General features: G+C 43.0%; 1 pseudogene; it reads right to left on the bottom strand.

Annotated features, from left to right (window-relative positions):
• Positions 1-586: 586 nt before the first annotated feature.
• LOC124799913 lies at positions 587-704 on the bottom strand (annotated as a pseudogene).
• Between the last annotated feature and the right edge of the window lie 8,305 nt (positions 705-9,009).

The raw sequence follows: 9,009 nt of genomic DNA, 5'->3' as shown, positions 1-9,009 counted from the left end.
TGTACTGTGGTTGGCTTTTTTAAAAATTGTATCGTGATCGTGATCGTGTGGCTGAACGCAGTTGTGTTATCTGTGGTTACGAAGAACTACGTCCCCTCTCAGGAAGGTACATGCAAGCTTACGCTTTGGTCCACGTGCCGAAAGATAACAATATACCTCCAGTAGACTACAGCGCAACTGTCAACGATTCTTGCTGTAAATAATGCATTTTCTACGACGCAGCTCAGGACTTCGTTGCGGAGCCACGCCAACAAATCAGTAACGGGGAAAGCGGGGGGAGATGTTTTTGACAGCATATAAGTCCTAATTTTCCCACATCCCACTTTTAACTCTAGAACTCGCAGAGCGAGGGAATGGGAGAAGGATGGCCTGTAAGAGTCATAGAGCACTCCCTCTTCAGGCCACTAGTGGCCTACCGGGACCTTCCGACCGCCGTGTCACCCTCAGCGGAGGATGCGGATAGGAGGGGCGTGGGGTCAGCACATTGCTCTCCCGGTCGTTATGGTGGTATTCTTGACCGAAGCCGCTACTATTCGGTCGAGTAGCTCCTCAATTGGCATCACGAGGCTGAGTGCAACCCGAAAAATGGCAACAGCGCATGGCGGCCTGGATGGCCACCCATCCAAGTGCCAACTACGCCCGACAGCGCTTAACTTCGGTGATCGCACGGGAACCGGTGTATTCACTGCGGCAAGGCCGTTGTCTGTAAGTGTCGTAACCCTTTCTAATATCCTCTTCCTGCACACATCACTACATATGATGGTGATGAAGCCGCACAAGATAGCAGGTACTGTAGGAAGTTCCAGATAGATGTGTTCAGCTACGTGTCACTTAAAGTTTATCCCGCACAGTTTGCGCCGGAAGCGCTCCTACTTTGCATAACTATAGCACGGCCCCAATAATCACACAAAACACAATACATTCGATATTGCAGTGCCTGTGTTGTTCAGAAGTACGATGCAGTATTCCTTCGGACATGCATGCATGCGTTTGACTGTGACTGTGTATGTGTGTCTGTGTGTCGCGGGTCTCTTTGAAGACTTGAGTACGTCAAAGGTTGTGACCGTCGAAAGTGCCATTAGACGCTGGGGGCTGGCGACGAGCACTTCTTCTTCGCGCGGCCAGCAAAGCCACAATTCTGGAGGGAAGTGGGAGCCGCTGCCGGCCGCTGGATTAAATAATGGATGCGACTCGAGGGTGCTGTGCCCCAGATTAGGGGGTGGGGGTGGGGGTGGAGGGACTGTGCAGTTGCCTACAGCTTCCGGAGCTCCGCTAACACCCAGCTCGCTCAGCTCCTACGGCCGAGCTGCCAGCAAAGATACACGAGCTGTGTAATTATTTTTCTATCGCCGCTAGCCAGCGATACGGCCTTCGTGGAACTGGAGGCTTATCTCTGAAACGTAATTTAATGTCCTCCTAGCACAGACTTCTGCATAACATTGAGCTGAACGCCCCTTCTTTCTATCTCGTGCAACTAAAAGTGAACATTATGCAAAAGGTGTGATTCAAACAGAGGTTGACTATACCTGACACGACTGAGCACTTTCTACAAACGTCATCATTATTTCACCTTTTAGTACAACTTCCTCTGTCTATCCTATGTGAAGATATACATTGTGCTGTACTGGATGCCAGTCATCAAAACATACCAAAATCTTAGGAATGTGGTTGGAACTTAGGTGTTGGCTAAGTGGACTGACTTCACTTTTTTTCACTTTTTCTACAGTGAATTTCATTCGAAGTCCTTTCAGTTTTACAATTTTCAGGAGTTCATCCTGAGAAATTGCAACTTCATTAGTTGCTTCACACTGTTGGACCGGTCATGTTGGCGCAATGGCGAAGACACTGGGCTAATATTTGCAACGAAAAAACTCAGATTTCTTTCTGTACATGAGACTTGTGGTTTCCGTAATCACTTGAGACGAATGCAGAGATGGTCAATAGTGTAACTTCGCTAAACTAACAATCTTCGGAATGGGGAACAATACAGTGTTCAACTGACTTTAACTCAAGATAACCAATCTATTGATAAACAAATGGAGTGATATAGCGAGGACAAGGAAGGCCATAAATAAAGTCTGGTTTCGCTTGATGTAATACGTTGCGGCGCAGGGCAGTAAAGACAGCAAATACGATACAGTAAAGACATTTCGCAGGAATACAGGCAACTGGCTGAAGGGAAAGGAGGGGATAGGGGCGGCGCGAGTTGAGTTAAACACCATCACCGTGACGCTGGCGATAATTACGTCAGAAATGCTGTACACAAACCAGGTCCCAGCACTTTTGTCACACTTACTCTGGGAGGGCATAGTGACGACCTATTGCTGAGAAACTGTGGTGTTGGCAAATTAGTCTGGACGTGATGGACTCGCGTCAGCCTTTCAGTCAGGAAGTACAGACGGTAGTGTACAGTATGCGCTGTAGTCCACCTATTCGATTACCAATGTATAGCGTTACACAGTGTGTTCTTTGAACGAGGCCCAAGCCGATTCCATTTCGTATATTTGTATAACTGAGTGAGTACTCGTTCCCGTCTTATCATTACCGAGCCAGGTGGCACAGTGTTTCAGAAACTGTTGTTCGATTTATTTATCATTTAACTTGAGTGGCAGGATAACTCCTTGAAGGCCACACCACTTCAACATCATCTCCCCCCCCCCCCCCCCCCCAAAAATCCCTGTCCAAATCGGAACGTTGAACTTACTTCCACTTAAATGTATACCTGCTTAGCTTGCCTTCGTTACACAGAATTGTTAATTTCTACCGAACAGCTTCACCTTGCCACGCGAAGAAACTTTGTTGAATCTTGCAAAGAAACCCACACTTCTACCCTTCCTGTAAGATAATTTACGGGATCCGTTTTTAAAATAATTACACAAGCTTTAAAACTCACTCATCAGTTTCTCCACTCGCATTTCAATTACATTCCTTTAATTTTAACATTTCACTGTTCGCTGAAAATGTTTGGGTGAATTTTACAGTTTTCTTCCTACTCTGCACTGAATGCGAAAATAAAGGAGAAACGAGATCCCCCGTTTAACAAACTAAGATATACTTAATTTCACCAGTCAGACAACTTTCTATATCGAATTTATAGGCGCGGTTCCTTTATTACCCATTTCGTATAAATAATTTTGGTTACAACCAATTATTTAATTACGTTTCTAGTATTTTTATAGTCTCTAGTAAAAGGACCACACATCTGTACGCACTGATAGGACGTGTATGAATAAGTTACTACAGTACTGGGATGTTATACACTGGTGTACAAAACGTAAGGACGATAGTAAGTTTCACATGATATGACATTGCCAAGTAACATAGCTCGATGAAACTTGGACCACACGTAGGAATAACTGCGACAGTACATAAAGAAGGTAACTGAAAGAACTACGCAATGAGACGAACAGGAACGTCAATTTCATTTGAAGATAATGATGAGTACGACACTTATTACATCATAATATGATGTTAAATATATACTGAACTGTCGATGTTACCGTCCTTCTAATAATCTATCACACGTACAAGTTCAGGTGCACCTGTACTCATGTCAGATAGTTTTACATTCTGACAGAATGTAAATTTTGCAGTGTTACTTGAAAATGGCCATAAGGCCGAAATTGCAATAGTAACAATAAATATTTTATACAGTCAACGGCGACTATGATGTCTTTTAAGAAATTTTATATGACTGAATTCCAACCATGAGAAGTTAACCTTTCTGCCCTCTTGTTGTTGACACAATGATATTACCATACGACAAACACTGAATCATTATTTCCGTGTGTGTGTGTGTGTGTGAATTCCTAACGGACCAAACTGCTGAGGTCATCGGCCCCTAGACTTACACACTACTTAAACTAATTTATGCTAAGAACAGCACACACAGCTACGCCCGTGGGAGGACTCGAACCTCCGGCGCGAGGCGCCGCGCAATGCGTGACATGGCCTCTCTAACCGCGCGGCCGCTCCGCGAGGCACTTCCATCATTTTCTTGCTGCAGAAGGGTTCAATTCATTTGTGAAACAGACAGAGAAAACTGAAAAACCAATTACCCTCTAATATCATTGACATGCTTATCATAAAAAGCAAAAACGTTCAGAATCTTCGTGAACTTTTTAAGAAACTGTAACCAGCACATGTAACTGAACATCTGTATCCCACGGAGGACTTGTGTAGCGCACTGTAAGCCATCTGTCTAGCGGTAGTATCATATCTACTTTCTGTGCAACAATTAACTTATGGAAGCCGTTGCATAACCATAAGATTCACGTCGCGATATCGGTACATTCAATTAGCGTATTTGTACAGTACTTTACCTTTTTTCCTCAATAACCTGAATGTGTTGTGTTTTATTTCCGGCGGCCATGATGGGTTATTATGATCTGTTATCAGCTACCATGTCCTCTGTTTTATTCGTAATGCGCCGCTTATTTACTAAGTGCACCAAATGAAAAAAAAAAAATCTCCACAGTGATAGTAGCGGAATTGCAACTGCAGCAATAAGGACCTCTAGTTTTCAGGAAAAAAGGTCCCTGATTATCAACAGGAAGGAAAAGATATTTTGACTGACCTACAAAAATTTATGTGTGTTACTTCCGGTCGTTGAAGACCAGTACTGGAGAGGTAAAAAAAAGTGTGATGTCTACAGAGGAAAAATCGCTTCTTCTTTCCTGCTCATGACTTATTTATGTAACACTCACATACAGACAGCAATAGTGTTAAATAAGGGATGAGGGAGAGGAGCGCCGGCCGCTGTGGACGAGCGGTTCTAGGCTCTTCAGTTCGGAACCGCGCTGCTGCTACGGTCGCAGGTTCGAATCCTGCCTCGGGCATGGATGTGTGTGATGTTCTTAGGTTAGTTAGGTTTAAGTAGTTCTAAGTCTAGTAGACTGATGACCTCAGATGTTGAGTCCCAAAGTGCTCAGAGCCATTTGAACCATTTGAGGGAGAGAAGGGGAACTGCGGGGCGTGACCTTGTCTAATTTGGTACGGAATGACCATCAGGGGTCCAGTGTAAGTACTCTTTACTAATAACTTGTGATAAGTTAGAGAGGAAGTCGGATACCAGCCTTTAGCTGCCAGTGTTCTTTCCACTGAACCAGCCAGCCGCACCATATCGAGGAAAAGTTAATCTTGTTATTTATTTCTCTCCATGCCTTTCAATCTGAGCTAAAGCTCTCTCACGATCGGTGAATCAAACATTTTATCGCTGAAGATTGTAGACAGAAGTCCCGGTCAGTATTTGAGCATCGGGTATGGAAATCGTTGACAAAAAATCTCAACGATGTTGACAGCATTGCTGGGAAACATTATTTTACCGTAGAATTCGTAAGAATAAGGAAGAATGATTGACGATTTACGTCTCTTCGACAGCAAGAACATTAGAGACGGATCAGTTGCTGGGGTAGAAAAAATGGTTCAATGGATCTAAGCACTATGGGACTTGGGTCATCAGTCCCTAGAACTTAGAACTACTTAAACCTAACTAACCTAAGGACATCACACACATCCATGCCCGAGGCAGGATTCGAACCTGCGCCCATAGCGGTCGCGCGGATCCAGACTATAGCCACTCCGGCCGGCGCTGGGGTAGAGGAGGAATGCAAATCAGTCGTTTCCTTTTCAGAGCATATTACTCTTTAACAATGTGTTGGGCGTCACTGTCTTGAATTAAATAGCAAACATTTGAAGCTCTTTAGCAACTAGCGAAGATACAGAGCATTTCTGCTGACTATATGGCTATTGTATGACATTAGTAAAAACCATGGGTGTACTTCAGCTGACTACACGGCCCTTGCATGACATTATTAACAACGTGACATTATTAACAACAATGATAGCACACGTGTGAAGATACCAGGGATTAGCTTCCATGGTACTACAGGCACCCATGGACGGCAGAAATTGCTGGGGCTGACCGAGATTGGAACACATCTAACAAATAAATGAGAACTTTGGATGGAAGTGGTAGTCTGAAATGAAGAGGTTGGCACAGAAGAGGAAGTCTCAGCGCGCTGCATCAAGCTAGTCAGAAGAACAACGATTCCTCCTGCCCCCTCCCCCTAACCCCCCCCCCCCAAAAAAAGCACTACACACGAATTTTTCTTTCCTCTTCGCTCTTTTGCATATTCATTGATACCTATTTACATTAATAAAGAATAGTCTTATACCAGGAAGAGTCATCACACAGTATCTGTCCGTAACCTAAGCACCCCCTGTTACTCTAACATCCCTGTACCTAATGCATTCCTCATAGTATTGATGCATTAAAAAGGAATTCTATAGTTAGTTCAGTACTCACAAGGCATAAAAATAATTCAAACTTGGACAAAAATCATTTAATCATTGTCCAAAAGTGTACTTGCTATTACGAAGGTTAAATTTTCTAACGGCTTACAACGAAATAACAAAAAAAACGTCATATGAGTGGTATATCATAGATATGCATTTTCAAGTTAAAATGCTTAAATTTGCCACTCCTTTCATTCTGTACAAGAGTTGCTCGGAGTATTTTACAGTATGTAGCTGTATTTATTACTTCTGTGTATACATGCAAATATTTTGATGGTTTGTTCTTTCAAGCTGCCTGCTGTGAAGTATGTAGGTGGGGACTCATTCAAAGATAGAGTAGTCATCTTAGATGGTATCATGGGGACTGAGAAAATTCATAAGATTCAAAATATACTATGCAGTCAGAAAGAAATGTCTCCTGTTTCAGTCTCTTGAAATATTGTAACAAGATAACAATTTGGGACTGTGCACTGATTTTTTTTTACCTTTTACACGTCTTAGACTCAGCCTGTCTCGTCAACAAATGTCAGTACTCTATAGTTTGGCACTACGTCCAGCATTGGCGTGCGAGTTATGTAACGAGTTGTGCTGATAGAATTCCAGAATTATGGATAAGAAACCTAATTTATAAAGGCTAAAGAGCATTTCTGGAGAGTATAGAGTGGATAACAACACAGTTAGCAGCTACATTTGTGGCTTTACTGAATACGCAAGCCGAACTCCGTTGGTTTGTCACAAGCAGGGCGACCAACCTGTGTCTGCACTGGACTACCAGATATCCACTGACGTATTTTAATGAGAGCGGGGCAAGCAATCATTTCTGTACAACACTCCAGCATTTGTCAGTCAGTGGACAACTAATGCACGAGTTGTAAGGAACTAAATGAGTACCGAGCATAGCACCTAATGTCGATAAAACTTGATTGCTAGTTTTCTAACGACGCTTACTTCACTTCCTATAAAACTGGCTTTACGATTTATCACGTTGCCACCGATTTATATTCGATCAAACTGAACTTATTTCTGACCTTACTAAATACACATTAGGTAAATCATGATAACCTAAATCAGTCAGATATATAGTAATTGCGATAATGGTACGAATTAAGTAGGTTGAGAACGAAAGTAAAGGTTTGCGGCAAAAACATCGAAGTTCGGAGTGTTTCGCCAGCTCTCCAACTGAGTAATCGTCCGTCCATCGTGTATTCCGAAAGATGAAGCCGACTGTAATAGGGTTGCTGTGTAACTATGAGAGCCTTTTGTTGTACGTTCTGCAACTGAGCAGACAATTCCTACGAAAATTGACGGATGGCGGACAGAGGCGGCATCAACACACAAATATAAAGACTGTAAATTCAACTAAATACTTAGAGATGAGAACTACGAAAACTTAAATTCGAATGATCACATAGACTGTGTTGCGGGGAAAACAAACCAAAGACTGAGATTTGCACTCGTTTGCAGTGTTGTGGGACTCGCTTCAGATAGGTTTGACGGAGGACTTCAAAAAAGTTCAAAAAAGGGCAGCTCGTTTTGTATTATCATTATCGCGAAACAGGGTGGGGGGAGAATGCCATGGATATTACGCGAAAATCATTAACGCAAAGGCGATTTTCGTTGCGACAGGACCTTCTTATGAAATTTCAAGCACCAACTTTGTCCTCAGAGTGTGAAAATATTTTGTTGGCGTCTAACTGTATAGGAAGGAATCATAATAAATAACAGTAATCAGAGCTCGCATGGAAAGATTTAAGTGTTCGTCTTTTCCGCGCGCTGTTCTAGAATAGAACGGTAGAAAAATATCTTGAAGTGATTGGATGAACACTCTGCCAGGCCCTTAATTGTGAACTGCAGAGTAATGGTGTAGATGAAGATTTAGACACTAAGAAACATCGGGCTCCCATTTGAGTAACTCGACAAGGAATTATTTCGTCTTGGCAGAAGACGGTCAACGGCGGAGTTCGTACGCAGCCTAACAGACAATATGCTTGCAGCATGTTGCACCTCGTTCTGGCGGAGCGTGTGGATACGCCTATAGAAAACTGCCCGTTCATAGCCGACGAGTTTCCAGATTTCGAAAAAACGTTGTCACAGCCTAAGGATAAAGATCGAAATCGTGAAACAGTCGCATTCTAATACACCTCGACAAGGAGGTCCGTAGTTCTGTGGGCAGTCTCATTTCGATCAGTGTCGGACCTTCTATACAATCTCAGAAGTATATTTCATACTCGAAATAAATCATAAAAGTACAATGCATGCCGACGAAGAATTTGTAGGCTGTCAGTCCCTGGCCGACACAGAGACAACACCAAGCGACCATCTCAGTCACACCGATCTATGTTAGCTGAAAGCAGCAAAGACTCTTCTCTGTCCTGTCTGGAGGAATGAATATGTCACTTTTCTTTCTTTCTACGCGTCGTGGCTGCCGCAAGCAGAACGGTTATCGCTTGCGACTAATGAACAAACATGTGTCGAGCAAAAGTACCTAAACAGCCCACATTCACCTAAAATCGCATTTTAGCGCAGAATAGACAGATGGAAATAGTCGATGCTCAGTAACTTGGGAGCAGAATTAGCAGTCAATACCTGGAAAATATGGGCATTGATTATAAGTCTTTTACTGAGAGTACGAAAGGGAGTGTGTAAGTTCATTGTCAACAGTAGGGTGTCGGTCGAGGACACCGCTTTTCTGACTACCTGTGAATTATTTAT

Source organism: Schistocerca piceifrons, chromosome 5, assembly GCF_021461385.2.
Source record: "Schistocerca piceifrons isolate TAMUIC-IGC-003096 chromosome 5, iqSchPice1.1, whole genome shotgun sequence".
Lineage (NCBI taxonomy): Eukaryota > Metazoa > Arthropoda > Insecta > Orthoptera > Acrididae > Schistocerca > Schistocerca piceifrons.
The sequence above is the reverse complement of the archived record's forward strand: the minus strand, read 5'-3'. Positions and strand labels throughout refer to the sequence as shown.